The sequence below is a fragment of the Zalophus californianus genome, chromosome 5 (assembly GCF_009762305.2).
Source record: "Zalophus californianus isolate mZalCal1 chromosome 5, mZalCal1.pri.v2, whole genome shotgun sequence".
NCBI classification, from domain to species: Eukaryota; Metazoa; Chordata; class Mammalia; order Carnivora; family Otariidae; genus Zalophus; species Zalophus californianus.
The window spans coordinates 92058545-92082776 of NC_045599.1; the positions used below are offsets into that span (position 1 = coordinate 92058545).

The following is a 24232-nucleotide window of genomic DNA, read 5'->3' on the forward strand; positions in this document are numbered from 1 at the left end:
AAAATCAATTAATTAGTTCAGTGATTCATCACTTGCATATAACACCCAGTGCTCATGACATCAAGTGCCCTCTTTGATGCCCATCACCTAGTTACCCCATCCCCCCCACCCACCACCCCTCCAGCAACCCTCAGTTTGTTTCCTATAGTTAAGAGGCCAAAAGAGGTTTTATAAATCTATAAATGACAAGACTCCAAACTGCTTCCGGAAGAGCATTAGGAACAATTAAATATGGAAGGTGCTGGGCGCCTGGGTGGCTCAGTTGGTTAAGCGACTGCCTTCAGCTCAGGTCATGATCCTGGAGTCCCAGGATCGAGTCCCGCAGCAGGGAGTCTGCTTCTCCCTCTGACCCTCCCCTGTCTCATGCTCTCTCTCTATCTCATTCTCTCTCTCAAATGAATAAAATCTTTTTAAAAAATAAAATAAAATAAAATAAAAATAAATATAGAAGGTGTTATCTCCTGTCCAAGAATCCTAACTTCTCCATCTGGGAAATGGGTGCAATGCTATTGCTCTGCCTATCCCACAGGGCTGCAATCGGGAGACAAAGGATTTGATATTCTTTTGAAAAATAAATAAATAAATAGATATAAAATACAGGTTATTTTAAGAATTTAATCACTGCTTATTAAGAACTTGCAATAAGCTAGGAAGACATGTCTAGGAGTTGCAATCTCAAACACCACCAGGGACCAGGTAGGTCAGAGAGACAAGAAGGGCCTCTGGAGTCTAGGACCACTGGTCACTCAATATTAGCCTCACATCTAGGTTATGTGAATTCTCAATTTTTAAATGGTTGGCACCTCAATTAAAAAATTTCAAACACTGTAAAAAAAAAATTCAAACGTTATGCCATCAGTAGAAAACACAGCCCAAAACCACACACATTTCCAATTTCTGGTATATATTCCTCTAAACAAACAGAAAGGTCCAGAACTACATAGTTTATCTCAAGTCCACTGACATAGCTACATGCATCATCCTAAGAGTGAAGTCCCTCCTGAATGAAAGATAAAGGTCCAATTCTGCACAGTCTAACTTCAGAGTTAGGTGTTTTATTGCGTTCTTGTTTTAATTGATAGTTTTTATGGCATAAAAAAATTCACTATTAACCAGACCATTCCACTAACCAAAACATCTCACAAATCCTAATCATGCCAAAATGACAGATTCCTAAACATACTGTGCAATATATTTATGTTTGTACATATGTGTGCGTACATATATTTGCAAGTGTGTATGGTGAAAGATATCTAGACGAAGAGTACGTTTTGAAGCCAATGAAAGCACATTTGTCCTTTTAAAAAAAAAAACTCTGCTTTTTATTCTTAATCTTAATCTGAAAGATATTAGCTAAACACAGTTGGATACAATATTTATGAGGCTCTACCTCCAATTATAAGGTTAAAGCTGGATTGCTTCCAACATCATATCGCGATGCAGGAAGATATTCCCAAATGTTCATATGTGTTTATATATATTTGTATATATTTTATATACATAATCATTCTTAGATACATGAAGAGATGGACAGATGAATGGATTTGAAGACTGCTGATACAAATATATCTAATCTAACAAAAAAGAGACTGAAGTTACAGGTATGGAAAAGGAAGGCGGAGCAGAGGGAGGTGTTGGGGAAGTTCACACATGAACCTGCAGGTGCCAGCCCAACACGGTCACGGTCTCCAGGCTGCACATTCAGCTCGTAGCAGTCAAAACAAAAGGGGTGCTCTTCGTCCCTTATCCCTGCTGTGTCACGATCACAACCAACTATCTTAGCTCTCCTGGTGACAAAACTAAATGAAACCATGCCTCCTATGATTCTAAGCTAAAAATGACAGATCAACTAAAAATATTCGGAAGAAATTAGAAAACAGAAAGGCAAGAATCTTGCCACGTTCCTTTATTCGGCACCCTTAAGATCGTCTACACCCAGTTATGGACACTGTCTACTGGCTTATTTTTTACCCCAAGACAGACTCCTGGGAACACACACTAATCATCCACCCTCTTTCAAAACTACAATTTAAAAAAAAAAAAAATAGGAAAGACTCCATTTTAAACTAAGCCAGCCTTTAATACATGTGAAGGACAAACAGTCCCAAAATACTCCTGCCCACACCTCCCCATCTCCACGCCCACCGGCCTCAGGAGGGCTTTTCACAGCGTTCACTCTTCAGGAGTCCAGGACTCTGATGAAAGCCCCTTTACTGCTTCTACCAAAATACCATCCTGTGGTGTCTGTCTGGGGTTCAGGAACAGGGAACGGGGGTGCCGAGCAAGAGAGACGTCTGAGAAGTGGGGCAACAGTGACGAGCCCCTTTCAGGGAGTGTTATGAGCTGAACTGTGTGTCCCCCAAATCTGTATGTGAAAGTCCTAACCCCCAGTACCTCAGAATAGGACTGTATCTGGAGATAGGGCCTTTAACAAAGTAATCAAATTAAAATGAAGTTAGGAGGGTGGGCCCTAATCCAATATGACTTGTGTCCTCACGAGAGATTAGGACATGGACAAGTGCACAGAGGGAAGCCCACATGAGGACATAGGGAGAAAAAGGCCATCCACAAGCCAAGGAGAGACGCCTCAGAATGAAGCCAGCCTGCTGACACCTTTGAGCTGGACTTCCAGCCTTCAGAACTGTGAGGAAATACACGTCTGTTGTTTAAATCACCCAGTCTGTGGTACTTTGAATGGCAACCCTAGCAAACTAACATAGGGAGATTTTTAAAAAATAAATAAACAATTTGGTATTGGGAAAACCATCTTGATGAGAGGCCCTTCCTGAAGGAAGAGAACTCTTGAAGAAGGAAAGATGGTCTCCTGTATGTGTATATTGGGGCTGTACATTCTCAGTTCATCCTTAAAGTTTTGCTCTATTTTAGTGCTTTTCATTTGAAACTGGTCTTTATCTGTTTGCCCAGCCTTAGAAGTCTGCTGACTGAAAAATCTCAGCCATCACTTCCTACTATCATGATGCTGCCTGCCTGGTGCAATTCAAGTGAATGTTCACCACTAGGCTGGTGAGAAGAAAGAGATTGGGCAGGATGGACATGGGGCTGGTGAGCGTGCAAGGGCATCTGGGAAATGCGAACAGGTGGATACAACAATAGCATTTATCACTGGTTTACCATGACCCATGTACTGGGCTGCACACCTGACATACATCAACTCATCCAATCATGTCATCCTGCAAATGTGAAATGGACATGGCAAGGTTACACGGTTTGCTCAAGGCCACATACTAAGTGCTGGAGGCAGGATGTGGACCCAGCCAGTCTGATTCCAGAGCCTATGCCCTTAACCCTCACCTCTTGGTAAACGCCCCTCCTTCCATGAACTGAACTTGGTACAAGCTAGGACTCTCCCAGCTGTAATAGAAGTGCAACTTAAACTTTCACAACTCGGAAAGAGGGGTGAATCCTGTGGCAGCATTGAATCCAGGACTCTAAGAAGTTGTCGGGGCATTTTGTATCTCTCCTCTGCTTCTCTCTGATGTTGGCCACGTCTGTCCTACCAGTGATGGGCCCTCTACACAATGGGGAAAATGACCATGAGCAGCCCCAAGTTCACACCACACCAACACGGCAAGCCCAGAGAAGCAAGAGGCAGGCATTCCGACCAGCGCCGAGAGTCACATGACCATCCCAGAACCAATGACCATCAGCAGGGCAAATTATTAGATTGTCCAGACTTGCGCCATGTGTCCACACTTGTGACTGGGGCTACACTGGAAGAGCAGGTGGCAGGGTTTGTTACTAGTAGGAGGGAAAAGGGAACAAGTAGCATTAGCTCCCCAAAATTCAAAGACCTGCATCACTGCTGAAGCTTGACCCAGGCAGGTGAAGGGGTTTGCCCAAAGTGTCATAACTTGGAAGGAAGAGAGCTGGGTGTCTGGGCTACAGGAAATTATGAAAGAAATGCTGATGTGGGAAGTTCTCCAAGTACAGAACACTCTAGAACACTAATACTTTTGCATAAGAAAGGGGAGAAATCAGAGTGTACGCAGGACTTCTCACTGTATACCTTTGTATATTGTTTTTATTTTTTAACCATTTGAAAGTATTACCAGTTTTTAAAATACAAATTAAATTAAAAATAAAGCCTGGGGGCACCTGGGTGGCTCAGTCAGTTAAGGGTCCAACTCTTGATTTCGGCTCAGGTCGTGATCTCAGAGCCATGAGATCAAGCCCCAGGCTCAGCCCAGAGTCTGCTTGAGATTTGTCTCTCTCCCTCTGCCCCTCCCCCTTGCTCTCTCTCACTCTCTAATAAATAAATGAAATCTTAAAAAAAATAAATATATCCTTAAAAAGAAATAAATAAATAAAAATAAATTAAAAATAAAGCCTAAAATTTATCTGCAGGAGAAAGATTAGAAGGAAATAGGTCAAAATGATAATAGTAAGTGTCTTTTTTGTATGTTAAGCCTAAGCATGATTTTTTTTCTTTGAACTTATTTACCAAATTTCCTAAAATAAACATATATTGTTTTTCCACAGTAAGAGAAAATAAACTTAAAAAAAATCCGAACTAAAAAAAATAATAAATTGAGTCACATGACATATGAAGCAGAAACTGTAATTCTGACAATATTGTACTGACTTATTTTGCATTCCCTATAAATCAAGTTGTCCTGCAGCTCCCTCCCCACTCACTCACTGCTTCAGAGAGCCAGGCAGTTGCTGAGCTGTGAATGTCCAATAAGATTTGTAATGGCAGCAGCAAGAAAACCGTTTTGAAAGTCAGGCTTTGTTGAGAAAAGGAATTTCTACGTTCCAAACTGTTTCCCCTGCAAAGAACAACACATGGTGGTCTGAACATATTAGCTATATTTAGAGAAAAGTCAGGATCTAACAGGAGGGGAGTTCTCCAGGTTTCCTGTCCAGGAGGAAGGAGGAAAAGCCCTTCTGGTCTGGAGGACCAGAGAGAGATGTAGACGAGGCCGGATGGTGCCTGATCTCTGAAGGACCCAGCAGCCCCACCCCTCCCTGGGCCTTGGCCAGGGGGCCAGAGAGGGCCCAGCAAGAAAAGAGAAAGCCCAGGAAGGCCAGATACATGGAGGGGAATGGAGGGGAAGGGAACTGCTCTGGGCTGTGTTTATGTCCCCTCAAAATCATAGGTTTAAGTCTCAACCCCCTGTATCTCAAAATGTAATTATATTTGGAGATGGGGTCTTCAAAGTGGTAACTACATTAAAATGAGGCTATTAGAAGGGCACACCTGGGTGGCTCAGTCTGCTAAGCATCGACTCTTGGTTTCAGCTCATGTCCCGATGTCAGGGTCATGAGATCGAGTCCCGTGTCAGGCTCCCCATTCAGCATGGAGTCTGCTTGAGAATCTTTCCCCCTGCCTCTCCCTCCTCCTCCCCCTGTGCTCCCCCCCCCCGGACTTGCGCTCTCTCTCTCTCTCTCTAAAATAAATAAATAAATAAATAAATAAATAAATAAATAAATAAATAAATAATTTTTTAAAAAATATGAGGCTATTAGAATAAGGCCCTAATCCAATCTGACTGGTGTCCTTATAAGAAGAGGAAGAGTCAGCAGGGGTGTCAGTAAACAGAAGGACGACCCTGTGAAAACACAGGAAAAAGGCTGCTGTCTGCAATCCAAGGACTGCGGCCACGGGAGAAACCAAGCAAAACAGAAATGTTACCTGGCATGGTTAGGTGCTCCCAGGAATGAGTATCAGTGAACCCGCGCTGGCCCCCACAAGGTGGGACCAGGCTGCATCCAAATAGTGGCACCTCACCTCTAAAGGAAATGGAAAGATCAGAGAATTCACTAGTGGGTGCTGGTGTGACCCACAGACTGACCGGCAAGGGTGATCAGACCCAGCTCCCTTGGCATGACCCAGTCAGGGCACCCGGGACCGGGCCAGATCAGCCACACCACAGCAGGGCCCACGGGACGGCTGCCACAGCACTCTCTGAGCATCCCCTCGCACCCGGAGCACCCCCAGGAAAGGGTAGGAGGGGACGAGAGAAAAAAACTCAAAGATTATTTTCCCCCAAAGAGACTGTTTTCACTCAGAAGCATTTAAGTTACCTTTAACTGACAAGAGTGAGGGTTTTCCACCATATTTTTTTGCACCTCTGAATTGTCGTGGGTTCACTTCCAACCAACCATGGTGTTACCGATGGTATGAAGTCATCCATAAATGAGACAGCAAGAAAAATGACCCACACCTGGTCAAGGCAGTGAATAAGCCTAACGCATCCCAGCATGGAACGGGAGCTGCCTTGAAGCCCGTGCAACTGAGCAGAGTGCCGGGAGCCCTAAAGACGCTTGGGCAGCACACACCCCCCTCTTGCGATGTGGCACGGACCCACATTAGATGAGGCTCTGGTCTGTCTCAGCAGAGGGTGAGTTCCAGCCCTAAAGGCTTGGAGGTCTTCCTGCTTTTTTTCCATTTTTAAAAGAGCAGATGTTCTCCTGGGAAAGAGATATTCAGCTACCCAAACAAATGGAAGAAGTGGAGCAATGGAAATAAACCAGGCATCTGCCCGCCACCGTGGCAGTGCCCGAAGGAATCGCATTCGCTGGAGGGGAACATCCGGCCCCGTGAGGGCTGTGCCGCTGGGCGCCGTGCCCACCCTGAGCACATGGCGAATACGACTGTCTTTGTTCTGGTTCTCGACGTGAAGGGCGGTCTGTGGGGCTATTTATCTAGTGTGTTGACTCTCATAAAAGACATTCATAAATTTATTCTTAGTGCCAGGGGTTCTTACCGGTGTCAAAGTGGAGTCTTTTCAGACAGTTGCTCCATGTTAAAACAAGCCACTCCGATGCATCTATAAATAATTGTCTGGGCTTCGTTTAGCTAACAAACGGCTTTTTCTCTCTCTCTTCTCTCTTTTTAAAATCAACTCTAAGATGATTTCATAAACAACAGGAGGAATTTCCCATTAATACTAAAGTGTGTCTGGATTGGTCATTTTAAAAGAACTTTCCAGAGGGAACAAGCAGTCCTTCCATCTTGTCCATGTGAGACCTGTTCCCTTTTCAGAACAAGACATTTGGCAGCCCGGTCTCATGAGGACCAGTCATAGCTCCCACCCCTAGCCCCTGCCCCATCCCATGTCCGTCTCTTTCACTGCTTTGGCCAAAAAGGAGGAGTACCACGAGGCTGTGCACAGCAGCAGCCGGAGCCAGTGAGGGGCACATACCACCACCCCAGGCCTGCAGGGTTTCTACTCTGACCTCAGATCTCCAGAATTTGACTTCGCAGGCCACTGCCCATCCAGGACAGGAAGGTAGAGTTATGGCTCTCTCTCTTTCGTTGATATATAGAACTCCCCCTGTCAGCCCCCACAAATAACAGTGGCTTAAAAAAAAAAAAAAAAGACACAAATGTATTTCTCTTTCACATACAAGTAGTCTGGAGGTAGAGAGCCCAAGGTTGGTGTGGTGGCTCCACAGTGTCACCTTCTGTCTTTGTACTTCACCATCCTTGGCATGTCACCTCACAGTCCAAGATGGTTGCTCAAGTCCGGGCATCATGTCTGCATTCCAAGCAGCCAGAAGAAAGAGGAAATGAAGGGTCTTCCCTCCCATTTATGGTCATTTTCTGAGTTACTACGCAATACTCCTTACACTTCATGGGGCAGAATTTAGTCAGATGACCTCACCTCGCTGCGAGGAAGGCTGGGACTTGCTAGGCAGCAATGCTTCCTGAAAGGGAGGATGGACAAGTGGGAGGCCACTAGCCAGCTCAGCCTCAACGACGACTGCACCTGATCGCCTCCCATAGCGGCCTCCAGCGCCTACACTCCCACTCTCACACAGTGCGGTCTGTTCTTCCTCTAAAGAATTTCAGTTCTCACTTAGGATGATGAGCACTGGAGGTTACGTGTAAGTGATGAATCACTAAAATATTACACTATGTGTTAATGAACTAGAGTTTAAACGTGAATTTGAAAGAAAGTAAGAAAGAAAGAAGGAAAAAGGATTTCAGTTCTCATATCCCTTCTCTTGAAAACCCACTTGCTACCCTTCACTCTCTCTTTCTCAGAATTGGATTCCAACAAGTTGGACCACCAGACTGAGTTCACACTTCCTTCTCAGCCATTCAGGACCACATCTTGCCTTAAGCCCCCGCCCCATGAGCCTTCTCCTTTGCTCTGAAGATCTTAAAACCAGGCGTAGAAACCCCAGGAGAATCCCTACAAGTGCAACTCAAAAGCAGAACTTGAGGCTTGCATCATTCCTGCTTCATTCAGGGATCAGCATAAGTCTTCCAGCCTTTATGGTCCACCCCAGGGAAGGTGCCAAAAACCAGGGGGAGGGCAAAGCCACTCCAGCTGGGATTAACAGTGAGCTCCATTGATGGATGAAGCCACGGCCTGGACTAGACCTACGGACACTGTGGACATCCTGCTCCTCCGGTCCATCCTGGAGACTAAGGCCAGACCACAGCTTGGACCCCACACCCTTGTCTGAGACCCCAGACGTGGCCCCTGCCTTGCCACGTGGGATTTCAGGAGACCACACGTGGCCCGCACTAGCTGACCTCCTGGTGCCCTCCTGCCCTTCTGGGCCACTTCACCAGTCCAGCTCAGCGCTTGACGACTCCACTCCACACCAGCGTCGTTACTGCCAGTGACAAATGCTATTGAGCATAAGTGTCAGAACAATATCCTCTGTGTGAAATCCCCCACCCACACTAGGTGGGTCACATGAGTAGAATGAGTGATAAAAGAATACCCCAGCAGTTGTCATAAAAAGATAAAGAAAACTACAAGTAGGAATGGCAAGGAAAAACAAGCCACAAAGCAGCCTTTCTTAAATTTCATTCAATGAAATACCAGTCCCATGCAATGTTGATAGGTGTTCCCACACCCCAAAAGCATGGCCAGCTAAGTTTGGAAATTGCTGCCACTAGAGATTCATACCTTAGCAAATTAAAGGCTCTGAGAAGGCCTGCAGTAAAAGGCTGTTTATTTCCTTATTTGGCCCAGCATTTCCTAATCCATTGAACTACCCCTTTTCCTTCTGGAATGTTTATTAACATCTCATGAAACCAATGTTCATCAGAATATTGAATGACACAGTAATACACTGAGGGCCACAGCTACTTCTCCGGTTCTAGAATCCAAACCACCAGCATTCAAATCCCTGCTCTGGCACTTTCTAGTGGTGTGACCTTGGGCACGTTACTAAATCTCTTTGTGCTTTGATTTTCTTCATCTGTAAAATGGGAATCATAATAGCGCCTGCTTCCTAGAATGGTTGTAAGGAGTAAGTTAATGCATGTGGAATGCTTAGACAAATTAGAATAAATGTCAGTAGTAATGATGAAGATGATGATGGCGATTACAATGATGATGGTGATGATTACAACCCCGTACACTGGAACACTTCCCCTAGCTTACAAGTATGCATCACCCAGGGGTCAAGATTCTGATTAAAATCATCTGTATGCTTCCAACTTCCAGCACAGGGCCTTGATGCTCCAAAAGCATCTGTTGAATGACTAAACAAGGGGAAACTGGAATCATGAAGCAACAGACTCTTTGGACAGTGGCTACAGGTGCAAAGCAAAGCAGCATTCCCCCCCCACCCCCCACCAAGGAACAGAGCCACTGTTGTCTTCCCTACCATGCATACAGACCCCTAACGACCACCTGGAGAGTGGGACAGGAACACCACATCTCATGCACACTCTCCCATGAGCTGGAATAGCAAGCTGGCAACTTTCTATTTTATTCAGAGACAATTTAATGAACTACCACGTAGATCACGTAGCCTGGGGTAGGGTCAAGGGTGGTTAATTGAACCATGCAGATCCTTGTTCTTGGGAGAAATGAATGGGACACTTACAGAGAGGGTCAGCAGCGGGGGAGTGGGGAAGAGAGAGAGAGGTTGAGAATGCCAGCCACAGGCAGAAGCAGTGAGGTGAGGACAGGCCAAGTGGCAGCTGCAGGCACTGTGGGAACCCAGATAGAAGCACCTTGCTTGAGCCACAAACTTTGACAAGATCGCAGCCACAATACAGAAGTGAGTCAAGGAAGTCTCCCCTTCTCTGCACCAAGTCCTGCTTCCTGCCCAGCACTGTATAACCTCCTGGCCTTTTTTTTTTTTTTTTTTTTTTAGCTTTCCATGCACATATCTCTGCATCTACACATAGATCACATGCATGTCCATCTTGTACTTCAATGGTGATAAAGCCACTTAGCCTCTGAATCCCCTAGCCAGCCTGGGGTCAGTCCTGCCTTGGGGAATGGAGGAGGGAGACCTGCCCAGTTTGCGGGCCACTGCAGCAGGAGGAAGCCTAGGGGAAATATGGAGCCCCCATCGAGTGTGCATGAGTCAGAGGCTTCTCTCCTCCAGCAGAATGTGCCCCTGGCTCGCCATTCTGTGTCATTAAAGCCAATGTCCTCACAGCATTCCAGACTCCCACTGTGTGGCCCTACCCCACTCGGCTACCCAGCTGGCCCACCTCCTACACACAGACCCTGCCATTCACTTGGCTCCCTTCATCCAGCCTCCTTTCTCTTCCTAGAACATTCCAGACACTTTCCCAACTTCTTCACATTGGCTATTCCCTCTGCCTGGGATGCTTTTTGCCCAGATGGCCACCCTCCTCCTTCAAGTCCCTGCTCCAACCCTGCCTCCCTGGGGAGGCCCTCCCTCAGGCACCCCTGTGACCTGTCACCCCAGCCCCGACCTTAGCCCCTCACCCTGCTCCAGCCCTTCCCCTTTCCATAGCACTTAGCCTCTTCCATAGCACTTAGCATCTTTTCATAGGTGAGATCATTGGTTCAGTTATTAAGTTCATTGTTTACTACCTGAACCCTACAAGGGCAGCATCTCAGCCTCTTTCAATCACCAGTACATCTCAAGTGCCTACAGCACGCTCCTGATCTCTAACAGACACTCAGTAAAAATTAGATGAAGGGACACATGGATGGGCGGGCTCGGGGCAAGAAGTGATGAGTTACTACTTAGGTAAAATGGGATTTCTTGCTGTCACAAAAGTTAGGGGCTAGAGTGATTTCATCTGGATATTAAAGAAAGAGGTAGAAATTTGGGTCACTGACCTGGGGAAAGGGGTATCTAGAGAGTGATTTTCCCCAAAGCTACTAACAGTTACTTCCTCTGGGGCTGAGATTATGAGGAATTTGCATTTTATATTTTATATATATGTAAAATAAATAGAAATATATGTGATAATAGATAAGATAAATAATTTTATATTTTGTATATTATATTCAAAATATATTTATATATTTTTAAGTTTGTATGAGTTATATATTATTCAATGTTATAATATTCCTACATATAACTTTTATAATATTAAATTGAAAAGGTAAAGTAAATGAATGCACACAGCAAACCATTCCAGGAGTCTCTGGTCCCTCAGATCTGAGCCCCAGGTTCTAGCCTCTGAAGTCAAGGATAGGTCACCATGAGCATCAGGAGAAGGCAAGAGGTCTTGGGGTATAACCACACAGTGCCCAAGGCCTGGCTTTGGGGCCTGAGCCCCAGCATTAACCTAGTCTCCTCTCCACCTCCCTAATGTTCCTTGGGAAGGTTTCAAACACACGTGCGCACACACACATACAACTTCAGGGGTGAGGGTGGCCCAGGCCTAGTCACTCAGAGCATCAGAGATTCGTTCAGAGATGAGCATATCACCCAATCAGAATTCATCCCAACGACCCTTACTAGAGGACTAAGAGCAAAGTGCTCTCTTCCACTGGACCTAAATCCTCCCAGTGCTGCTGGCAGCCATCCTCCCACCATGAGGACAGCACCAACCCGAGGATGGAGCCAGCACAGAGAAAGAGGCAAGAGAAAGTGAGAGTCCCTGATGTGCACTTTGGACACCTGGATGTAGCCATGCCTGAAGCTAGACCTAGCCCATCCTGCTCAGTATGAGGAGCTAATTATGTTTAGCTCAGTTTACTTAGACCAGTTAGTTAATACAGGGACCCTTCAGATACAGACTTGGGTGTTTCCTGGACTCTTCTCCATGGGGGAAGAAGCGTGCTCATGGGTTCTCAGAAGAACACATGTGGTAGAGTTTTGTGAACAGAAGAAACTGCAGGGGTAGACAGTGTCTCTGTGCCATCCAGATCACACCTCTACCCCAGTGCCTCTTGCTCTTTCTGCTACCCATCCCCCACGTGTTTTTGTTTACAAAATCTTGAGCTTGCACAAAGTGTGTGGGAGTTTACATTCCTCTAGTTGGCCCTAAGCCAATGACTGCAGGTCGTGGGGGGATGAAAGCCCAGATCTCTTGCTCAGAACCAACTCTGAGAGGTAGATTACACCCCAGAGTCCCCTGCAGGATGGGGCTGAAGCCACCCTCGTGCGTTCTGTCTAAAATCACTCTCCTGCTCCAGGTCCTGCTTCCCATCCCCTACTGCCTTCCCGGGAGCACTCACTTCATATATCAACTACACACAAATCCTCTGAGCGACATAATTTAGGACACCAGTGCAAACAGGCTAGGCCAGGTGCGCTCTGCACACCCCCAAAGAGCAAGGGGCCATGGTGCCTGGAGGTCAGCCTCCTACCAACCCCCAGAAGACTAGCTGTAGCAGCACAGACTGCTGTTTTCCTCCCCACTCCTGGCAGCCACAGAGCAGTGAGTAAGCTGGCCCCGAATACTCACCCCCCAGGACTGTCACACAGGAAGGGAAACTAACCTGGCTCCCTGCCTAAGAAGGACAGCGGGGGGTGACACGGGGCACTCGGTCTTTCATCCCCATTCTGAGCCCTGGACTCAAGGCACTAGGATTCCTCCCCTCTTCAAGCTCTCCTTATCTTACCGCAGTGCCTCTGGAACATTCAGCAGTTACCAGGTCAACTACCAAAGTCCAGTGACCCAGAACTCCATTAGGCAGCTCTCCAGACCCATCCTGGATTGGCCCTCCAAAGCCATGTGCCAGGACCACACAACGGGCACTCTGATTTCATCTACTCCTGGGGTCACAGGCAACCGGAGCCCAATTTCTAGTTCTTTTGCTGCCAGTAGATAAACTTTCACTCAGAACTCCAGAGAAAGGAAGCCCTCACCTCTCGGCCACTCTACAGTGCCCCTCCTAACTTTGTGGACAAAATGACCACAAGAAGTGTGTAAATCGTGTCCCAGCATTTAGCACAGCTACTTTTGTCTTCTCAAGAGCCACTCCCCCTCCTCCTGGCAAGGACCTCCTAGACCATGTCATTTTGAAGGCTCCATGGGCAGCCTTGGCCACAGTGGTTGGTTGGGGGTGGACCCATGAGCACAGCCAGGCCAATGAGACCTGATAGTAGACTTGGGGGATAGGAATGCTTTCTTTCTGCTGGATGTGAGGCTAGGAGTACATAAGCCTGCAAATGCCAGGGGCCACCACGGGGAGGATCTGTTCAAGAGTGAAGTCAATACATTCCCTTCCCTGTTGTTGGGATTTTGTTCTTGCTGCTTTCTTTTGGTTTTCTGCTTAAGCCAGCATGAATTGGGCTTTTTCTGTCACTTGCATCCAAAAACACAATAACTAACAGAAATACCAACAGATAAAGTACAAAAGAAGAAACTTCCTCCAGCTGTAGCTCTGCCACTAATTAGTCATCTGGCTTTGGTCAAGGCCCTTAACATCTAAAACAAAGGCGGTGGAGAGGTGACATACAGATCTCTTCCCAGGCTCTGAGCAGAAAACACCAAGTTTGCTCTGCCTTTACCTTCCACAAAATTCTCTTCAAAAGCTGGGTGTTATATGTAACTAATGAATCAATGAACAACACATCAAAAACTAAAGATGTACTAGATGTTGGCTAATTGAATTTAAATTAAAAAAAAAACCTAGTTCAAACCTCCAGGAAGCCTGCTCTTCTCTCCCAAGCCCTTGGGAATTCCTCCCTGCTCTGAATTCCTGCAGCATTTACCTGTCTGGGCCACTTACTGGTTCTTACGCTGCCTTGATCTTTTTAGGCCATAGTCCATGCATATGTCTCCCCAGATTCCTAAGAGCAGCTAAGTGCATTACCACATTCCAGGCACTGTGCTAAACCCATCACATGCAGGCTCCTCTATGACACTCACAGCCAGCCTGCAAGTAGGGAATGGTTATTATCTCATTTTCCCCACTTTAAAGATGAGGCCCAGAAGCTCAAAGAAAATAAGTCACTTGCCAGAGGTCACCCAGCCAAGTATCCCAGGACAGGGATCCTTTGAGATGGTAAACTTCTAGATCACAGACACACATACCCTCAGTGCAGTGAGGCTCATCACATATCCATTCCTCCCAAACATCTGCTGATGGATTCATGTTATGAGCACATTTCAGGAAAGTGCAGGTCAGGCAAGAGGAAAGGCCAAATGGCCGTTGGGGCTGTTCGCCAGGAAGCCCAGGTCTGCAAGTTGGAGGGGCAAGGGTCCTGCTGATGGTTTCCCCCGTCCCCCTGCTGATAGCCCAGCCCCATCCCCTCTGCACAGAGCCCTGTTCACCACTTGGCAAGGAGCTGAGACCTCATCCCCAGGGAATTCTGAGCAACTCCCAGGAGCTATGAAGGCTGCTGACTAATAGATGAGTGATTTTCCCCCTGGAACAGAAGAAATTCGGTCTGAATCAAGAGTTCACACTGTCAGTCTGTAACCAAAACAACCCATACTCTCTAGCTGAACCCTGAGCTGGGCCCCAAAATTAAGCTTGTTATCAAAGAGTGAAACAATCCAAAGTGGGGTTTCTTTTTCCAGAAAAAATAAAATAGCAGACCAGTTTGAACCTGGACTAAAACCTGAGTATTTTCTAAGACTACTGAACAGGAACAAAAATCAGACATCAAAATGTTCTGTGCATGAAACCAATATTCATCCAGTCTAAGTTCTTGATTTGAAAAGACATTCAGGAAGGAGCATTTTACCTCCCTGTGTGGCTCGGTGAAGGATGTAATAGTGTTCTAAGGAACACTGTGTGAAAAATGGAGGCTGGCTTCTCTTTAATGTGGCAAAAAAAAAAAAAAAAAGTTATTTTATTTTAACCCTCTATAAAGATGAATGTGAAACTTTCAGAACATTCAGTTCCCTTCATATTGACAAAAGCATTTCAAGGATTGATCCATTATAATAATATAGCCTAAAAGCCCCAGCTGAGCAGACAGAGCCTTGAGCAAAGGCACATGACTCTGGGGCTGTGGTCACCAGCAGTCAAGGGCAGGTGTGGCTCCCAGACAGCCTGACTCAGCCCACCTGATGCTAGCCATGGAGAGTCCCTTTGTGCATGTCCCCTTCTAGAAGTCCTGGTCTGCCCAAAAGCATCTAACACGAAATTTCATGCCCTGGAAGAAAGTGCCCTGGGCCAGCAGGACTGTGCCCTTCTCATTCTACCTCAGCCTCTGGACAAGCTACTTTCAGGGTTCCAGAGCAGGAACCCAAGGGCCTGTCTGCTGAGAGGCCCCCCAGCCATAAACACATGCCGACATAACAATCCTAGAGCTGGAAGAAAGAGAATGCAGAGTGGAGAATGGGAAGCTGGCTGAATATGCAGTGGGGGGGGGGGGGGGAGGAAGAGCCACCACCACCAGCTCTACATACCATCACACCATAAACATGTGGAAATGATCCTTCCATTGACCGAAGACCAACTATACCTATTTTAAAGACCAAGGGCTTCCAAACGGCAAACAGCGGTTAGTCTAGAGTATGGGGAGGCAGAGTAGGAGACAGACAGAACTCTTTTATTTTATTTTACACTCATATCCATCACTTGCAGCCTTCATAAGGAGCATGCATACATTGCATTTACAATGTTAAAGGAAAAGCTAAAACTGGGGTGCCTGGGTGGCTCAGTCGGTTGGGGGTCTGGCTCTTGATTTCAGCTCAGGTCATGATCTCAGGGTTGTGGGACCAAGCCCCACTTCAGACTCTGCACTGGGGATGGAGCTTGCTTAGGATTCTCTCTCTCCCTCTCCCCCTGCCTCCCCCATCTTCTCTCTCTCTAAAAAAAAAAAAAAAAATTAAAATTAAGGCTAAAAGGCACATATATACACCCACTGAGCTAAGCACATGGTAAAGGCAAAAACCACAAAGGGAAAGACTGATGAACTTAACTGCATAAAACTGAAAATTTTCTATTTGTAAAAAAAGAAATTACCATAAACTATGATAGGAGGGAGAAATATTTACAATAAATAAGCAATTCACAAAAGAAAAAATTACAAATAGCTGGTAAACATAAAATATTCATCCCCACTAATAACTGAGGGCACATGATGGAAATCAGATCACATTTTTACCTAACTAGCAAATTGCTTCAAATTTTTTTATACTATTTATTGATAAGAGGACAGACAGGTAAACAACCTCAACCCTGTTCATAGAAGAATAAATTGGTAAAACCCTTTTGGAGAGCAATATTGCAAAACCTATTAATAACTGTTAAAATATGCATAAACTTTGACATAGCAATTCCGCTTCTAAGCATTTATCCCTAAGGAAAATCATCATGGCTAAAGATACACATATTTGGATGTCGAGTGAAGCATTGTTTATAAAAGCCAAAAGTTGGAAATAGCCTCACTGTCCAAACAATGAAGGACTGGTTTAATATATTATAGCATTATACACAGGGAATAACTAGGCAGCCATTAAAATGATGATGGAGAAAAATATGAAACACCATGGAAATGTTCTTGATACAGTCAGTGAAAAATACTAGTTACAAATGGTTTGTACAATATGAACCCACTTTTATAAATAAAGATAGATAGATAGATCTGCATTGAATTTTTAAATACCCAATTATAGGCTATTTTAATTTTCTCCTTTATGTTTTTCTGCATTTTTTGTAATTAAAAATCTGTAGTTTTTAATGGAAAATACCAGTGCTGAAACACATCCAAGAATCATTCTCAAGTAATCAATCAGGAAACAAACATCTTTAAGTCAACAAGAACCAAAAGCATATGAAACAAGATAAAGTAGTATCAATTGTTCCAAATAACCCCTCCAATTAATCTTCTATGCCTTTTTTTGTAAGACCACAGAATATGAGTTCATTCAGATGAGGTCATTGTGTTGCAAAACTTGCTGGACCAGGGCAACATTCTAAAATCATAGCCTACTCCTACCCACAGAAAAGAAGAAGCTTGCTCCCTTATTTTCCTAGAAGAAAACAAATGCATCTTTAAAACTCAAGGTGGAAAGGCACATTTCATGGGGTTCTGAGAGCAGGACAGCTTGGTTGACCACCGATATTGCTTTGTGCCAGTGTGAAATTCAGATTTTTCAAATAAAGGGGTCCACTTGAGGAGAAAATGCCAAGTGCAAGCTGCAAAATATCTGTGTGGCATGGCAAGAAAAGAGATAAGATATCAACAAGGGAGAACTAGAGAGCCTTCCCGCCCCACAGAGCTCCTCTGGGGCTAGCGCACACACGCACATAGCAGTTACCCAGGAAATACTGGCTGGATCATGTTAGTGGCGGATTTCACTAGGTTTCTCTCACAACTCCTATTTGACCTCACATCTTCAACCAGAAATATCTTCCCTCTCAGTGGAGGCCAGCACAAAACATTTAAGCCACAGAACTAAGACAGGTAGGGCAATACGACATCTCAGTGAAGGGGAAGTTAGACACAGGAGAAAAGGGTCAGTAGGACGTGAATGGCTTAATCCAATGATGCCTCTTCTCTACTGTCTCTACAGAGATCCTCCCAAGTGGGCACTAACCTCCAGAATATTGAAGCATGATTGGCAAGTTCATTAATTACTCCTCGTCAGACACACCCGTGTGCTGGGAAGAATGTCTCGCTGTCCATTCACACCCTCTGGGCAAGTCAGGAAGACATTCATATATGAATCTGTACTATAATCTAATGAACAACTATCAGCACACCAGAATTACATCTCCTGCTATTGTGTTATTGATCCTCCCCAAGATCCAGACAATAGCCCCTTCTGACCTTTGACCTACCATGTAGAGAGAATTTCATTCCCAAGGTACTATTTTTTAACTGAAGAATGGGACTGTAAAAGAAATTTATCTTCACTGGCTTTTAACCACCCTGGGGAATTTTTCCGCTGTTTGCGCATTTCCTACCAACCAAATCACAGATTGTTCAGATGGCTTATGAGCACAGTACATCATCTCGCTTGGAAATGATCTGCAGCTAAACCTCTCTTCACCATAATTCTCCCAGAAGGGGGTGTTCTGTGTTCTTTTAGAGACCTGTCTGGCAGAAAGCTAAAGAGAAAATTTCCTGAGAGAAAGTATTCATACACGAGGTGGGTTCCAGAGGTTTTTGGAGGGATGGTATGAAAGTTTGTCCGATGTGAAGATGCAGAGCTACCGTGGCCAGTAAATGTTTACTGAATAGGATTATGCTAGTACATGAAGGGTGTTAGTCCCAAGCAATAGGATAAAGGGAAAAGACAGAAAAAGGCCTTAGGGCCAGAGCAGAGGGAGGACACTCGAAATCAGACATAGAAAAGTCAAAAACTTGACCACATCACTTTATCCCAAATCAGGATGCCCACATTTAATGATCAGACAGGTTTGGTAAGCAACAATCTTTGAGTGCAAATTATTTAAAAACCACTTTACTAAAAGAATAGGGTTTGTTGTATAAATGTTCTTTGTCAAATACATGATGCTTGCCATTTTTGGCTGGAAATGTGGTTTATACTATTTATACAGAGATTTATGTAACTTTCAGATGACTTTTGTATATATTTGTGAGCATCTGCTCACTCTAGCTTTGCATATGGTCAGCACTGAATATATGTTTGCTGCATAAAGAGATAAATGAATGGCTGCCTTTGGAAAGCAAACATTTCCAAACATTTGGCCACAAAACTGGGGGGAATGCTAAAGATCTGATAGGATATGAACCTGATCCACTGTCCTACAACCTGAAGGATCCCATCTGGAAATCTCCCCCTGAAGACCAAAAAAGATGTAAACAAAGGAGAAAAAGAAGTGGACGCACTGGGCAGTTTAAGAAATTGGGAATAATGTTCATTTTCTAGCTCATACCCACTAGGGTCAAGCACTATCAGGTTCTGACTCTGAACCCCTTTCCACGTCCTCCCTGCCTCACACTCCCTGCCAGTCCGGAGTGAATGGGTCAGCTCTTCCCCGGGCATGCCAAACCCAGGACTGCGGTAGTCCGAGGCCAGGCCACAGAATAAGACTCTTCTCTGCCAACTCTCCTACCATCTCAGGCTTGAAACCCCGAATCCATAGAGGGTTCGTGGAAAGGCATGCAGTGGTCCACACGACCACCCCCGCCCCCAGAGCTGGATGGCCTAACAGTGGTGGGCAGGCTCACTACTGCACAGATGCAAGATCATTTCAGATAGGGCTTCGTTGAGTATTCATTGCTAAAGTAGTTATAAATTTATTTAGATTATTTATTTACATTTCCCAGGAAAATTACAGCAATGCCATGAAACATTGTTTCAGATAGATGAGCGCTTCCCACGGTGACACCACATAAGCTTCCCTTTCAAAAACAAGTCTGAGGCGGGGTAGAGTTGGGGAACAAGATGATGCAGCTTTCACTTTTGGGCTTTGGGGAGTTTTCTTTGTTTTCAGTCTGCCCCTTCCCTCCGCTGGACACCCAACATCCTACAGACACAGAGTTAAGCAGTTAAATAGGTTTTGGAGAGACTGCAGATGGAGAGGTCTAAGTGCATCAGCCCAGGAAAGGTTCTGAGAGGGTTTGCAGCTACAAGAACAGCCTGCTTACCTCTGCTTACCCTTTTTTCACATCATGCATATTATTATCCCACAGGACACACCTTGCAAGTTATTGCTCCACATTTTCTAAATTTTACCTTTGGGTAAAATCCAACCATGAAAAAGCTGAATGTTTGGGTCAGAGTGTTTTGGGTTCCGGTGCGATCGTTTTCATTGGAAAGGCCTTGCTTACCTGGCATCTGTCTCCATGGAGGGAATATTTTGGCGAGGCATATAAAACTCACTGCTCCGTGTATTGCAGCATGTTGGAAAAGAGGTCCTTGACTTCCTCACACAGTGTTTCCTCCATGAAAGCCCAGGGTACAAACTTTTACTCTTCCATAATCAGCCAGATGTTTGGTTCCAGTAAGAACTGTGCTTCTCCTAAGTGAGCTGGCTTGGGTCCAGATGCTAGACAGTGCGAGGCCTCTTGAAGATCCTATTTCCGTCTTTGCTTTGGCCACCGCTGTGCTCCGAGCCAGATTTGCAGCTCACCTTTAGAAACTGCACAAGACTTTAAGGTTCAAGTGTCTGTGTACAAGTCTACCCCTGGCAGGTTCTCCTGTGCCACCCTTGTTCCTCCTTCACTCTCGCATCTTTCTTTACTTAGGTTGTCCTGTTCTGTGAGTTCGCCCCAAGGTCTCCTGAATGAAGGAGAGATGATTCATAGCTCTTTCAACCCTTCTTTTCCGTCCATGAAGATGGAGCAGAGGAGACCACGTGGGCCACAGGATGGGAAAGACCTGCCTACACATAGGAAAACAAACATCTTGCTTGTCCCAGGGAGAAACATTGTGCATTTTTACATTGTTTGCTTTTTATACTTGTAGTAAATTTTGGTTTTCTGAAATTATTTGAGTGTAAATCCTTGAAAGCGTTGTTTGTATATTGCTTGTCTATTTTAGTTTGGGGAATTTTTTTTCCTTAATTCTTGTGTCCTCAGAACCTGGGTCTACATGTAGCCCACCTAAATAAAAATCTTAAAGTTGAGGCACTTCTCTGAAAATCCAGAAGCCAAATCTGGCCCCTCTTCCCTACTCTCAGCTGATGGCAACATCCGGTCCAACTGGAGGGCAATTCACAAGCGGAGGCCAGCATCTTCCTGGCCTTCTATTCTCACAATAAAAAAGGGCAGCCTTTTTTATTTTTAGTACTCCTCCATATTAGGGGTAAAGGGAGAGGCTCTAGATTTTCCTCTACGGCATCAGTAAACGAGTATTTCCTTGCAGATGCTATGCTCGGATCCTTCCGTGCATAATGATGAGTAGAGTTCTCTCCATTTTACCAACCAGAAAATCCAGACTTGGAAAGTGAACTCACTTGAGTTTGCATTTCAAGCTTTCATCAATCCCTCAGTAAGTGACCAGTGACGGGGACGTTAGGGAAGGTTGAGATACAAAACACTCGGCAGAATTCCAGGAGCTCTGACAGAAGGCAGCATGAGGTTAAATTACAGAATGCTTTTGTCAGTGTCCCGGCCCCTCATGCTTCAGTTCCCTCCTGCATTCCAAAAATCCTCTCTCTACTCCATCTTTTCCCCTCCCCAGAAAAACACCAAGAGGCCTCTACCACCATCTTCCCTACTTGCCCCAGACCTCCTAACGTGGTTTGCCCCCCAGGCTCCCGACTTTGTCCTTCCTCTCCCTCCGTCCTCTGCTTCACAATGAGGGGCCCTGGCGGCGAGACGAGGGTAATAAATTCATTCATTCTAAGGCAACTATGCCGGCCCTTGGTTAACATATTCCTTCTCTCAGAGAGAGATGCATCTTTAAAAGACACCACAGGGAAGCACCCACACCTTGACTCAAAGGAATAAAATTTCCCATGCAGGGCATTCAGGCAGTTAGCAGGAGGCCGGGGAAATATTCTCTCAATGGCAGCAGACTTCCTGGCACCCTGACTACCCTGCCATGGGAAAGCCTCGGGCCCCATACTGCAGAGTATGGGGGAGAAGAGGAAGCCCATCCCTGTGCCCTCCACCCAGCTCACAGTCACCTTTTATGGCTGGTTTATGACAAGGGACAGAACCATCACTGATGGAAGCTAGCCCAGAGGTCGGGACTGCAGGAGTCACAGCCCAGGGTAGCTGCCCCCACTGGCCTGCCTTGGGCCAACCTGGGCCGGACCCAAAATAGCCCACTCTTCCCCAGGAACCAGACCCGCCTCCAACAGGCAACTCTTCAGAAGGCCTCAACCTCATCTGGTCCCCTTGGCTCACTAGCTCTCTGAGCTGCCTGGTTTCCTAGCCCAGTGGAGCTTAATGCAGGCAGCTTCCCTAGCTGGACATCCAAACTCCCCCACCCCCTAGTGGAGAGAGGGAAGCCATGCGCCTCCCAGCCAGGCTCCAGGCCCGCTCCTCAGAATCAGAGCAGCCCTCCGCCAGCTGGGCAGAGTGGACTATTGCGGGAAGGAGGAGGAGGCCCCGCCAGCACATTTGTTCCTCCCCAGGCTTCCCCTGAGGGTCTTTGACGACCTTCACACCAAGTTTTTCTGGGCGGCCCTGATCACGCCACGTCTCAGACTATGAGATGTCAAGAATGTAAATGAAAATGGAAAAAGTGTGTCTGTGCACTCGCTCTCTCAATGGGAGTACAAGGGATTAGGGGACCAGATTCTGGGAGGCTTTACTCTTCCATAATCAGCCAGATGTTTGGGCTGGCCCGGATTACACAGGCCCAACAGAATGCTGCAGTCCCCACTCAGGGTAGATCACCTCATTCAGAGGCCCCTGTCACCTGCCCTGTGGCTGTACCAGCTCCAAGACCCCAAGGAGGCTAATACTCTCCCCAGGCCAAGAGCCGGCTTGACTCTCTATCTTTGGGGCTTAACTTCTGACACACTTGACACGTGGAGGACCTTTGTGTTTGGTTTTGGGGTTTGTTTTTGGCTTATTTGTTGCTTTTCCATAAACTGACAAAAATGTAAGAAAATTCCATTTTCTTGAATTCCTTAGCTAGATGAACATTTGTGCTCAATGACTCACTCTGATGCAGGGTTTCAAGGAAGGGTGACTGGGACAGTGACAAGAGGCAGCCTGTCCCAAAGAAAGGAGGGACACACAAGAACATTCCAGGCATTCACCAGGTCACCTGTTCCTTCCACATGTGTAGGCCTGGCCAGGCCTGGGAAGGTAAATTAAGTCCCCCCAGATAATGGCCCTCCAGAAGCTCTAGTGAGGGAGGTGGATGGTGGGGGAAGGGTACAGGATTTATGTTCCCTGATAGAGGAATGAACTCTATGGTAGAGAAGCTCATAGGAGATGGCATCTTGTTGGAGTCTTGAAGAATGAGCAGAAGACATGCCCTTCTCAGGGACTTTTTCAGAGGCATCCTCACCCCACCACGAATGTCTGTTACTGACTCAGTGTTCCAAGGCAGGCCAAAATGCCTTTGCTCCCATTCCAGCCCTCAGCCATCGGTCCCTAGAGACTGCTGCTGGCTCATGTGTCCCCCCTCAAATGACCACTTCCCCTGGATCAAGGATAATGTGGGGCAAACACTGAAGCCAATTTAAAAGTTAGACTATTTCACATAAAACTAATCTTGAATTTTTCTCTTCTCTGGAAAACTGGAAGATATGACAACACCGGGCTCCTATTCTGGCATGGCAACTCGGGGCTGGGGCTGAGCGGGTGCTGCCCCCATCCCACCATGCATGCATGAACCAGTTAGCATGTGCTGTGTAAGAAACCACCCCAAATCTTAGTGGCATAAAACAAAAACCACTTATTAGCTATGAGTAACTGCAATCTGGATCGGGCCCAACTCGGTGTTTCTTCAGCTGGTCTCGCCTAGGCTCACACATATGGCTATGGTCAGAAGCTAACAGGTGTTGGATGCAATACCTCCATTCTCTTCTACATGGCCTGTCCGGCAGGCTAGCTCAGTGCTCTTCCATCAGAGACAGAGGGCAAGCCCGATATGCAAGCATTTTTCAAGCTTCTGCCTACGTGCATTTTATTAATGTCTCATTGGTTAAAACAAGACACAAGATCCATCAGATTCAAGGGCTACCCAAATAGACTTCATCTCGTGATAGGAGAAGCTACATGGAGTCTATGGTTATTTTTCCCAGGGGCTCTCCAGTTCACCATCATTCCCACCTCACAGAAACTGGGAGTCATTTGTCACTTCTCCTTTAACTTGAACTCCTGGTTTTCTTACCTCTGGTCTTCCTCAAAACTTCACTATACCTGGACACCTGTAGCATCCAAATTACAGAAGTGAACCTAAAACTCTGATCCTATGACTTGGCTCAGAACAAGCATGCCTGACCTTTCCACCCATGCACATAGGAAGGCAAACTGGATTTAATGAAAATAGAACCCAGAAAGAGATCCAAAGTTGTAGGGGAAGGCTCTGTTTGGTGATGCCAAAGAAAGGTCAGGATGGCCAAGATCCCAAGTGGTGAATGACAAGGCAAAGAGAACATCAGGAATGCTGAGAGAGTCCAGAATCTCTCATGAGAAAGGCACGTCCACAGAGGAGGGAGCGTATGACACAGTGCAGGACTGGCAAGGTAGCCCCAAGAGGAACTCAACTGCAGGCAAGAAAAGAAGAGAA

At 45.9% G+C, this 24232-nt stretch overlaps 1 long non-coding RNA gene across 2 annotated transcripts in view; it reads right to left on the minus strand.

Annotated features, from left to right (window-relative positions):
* LOC113929149 overlaps positions 1-24232 on the minus strand; it is a 178107-nt gene that overhangs the window by 140981 nt on the left and 12894 nt on the right. The gene's annotated exons all lie outside the window — the stretch shown is intronic.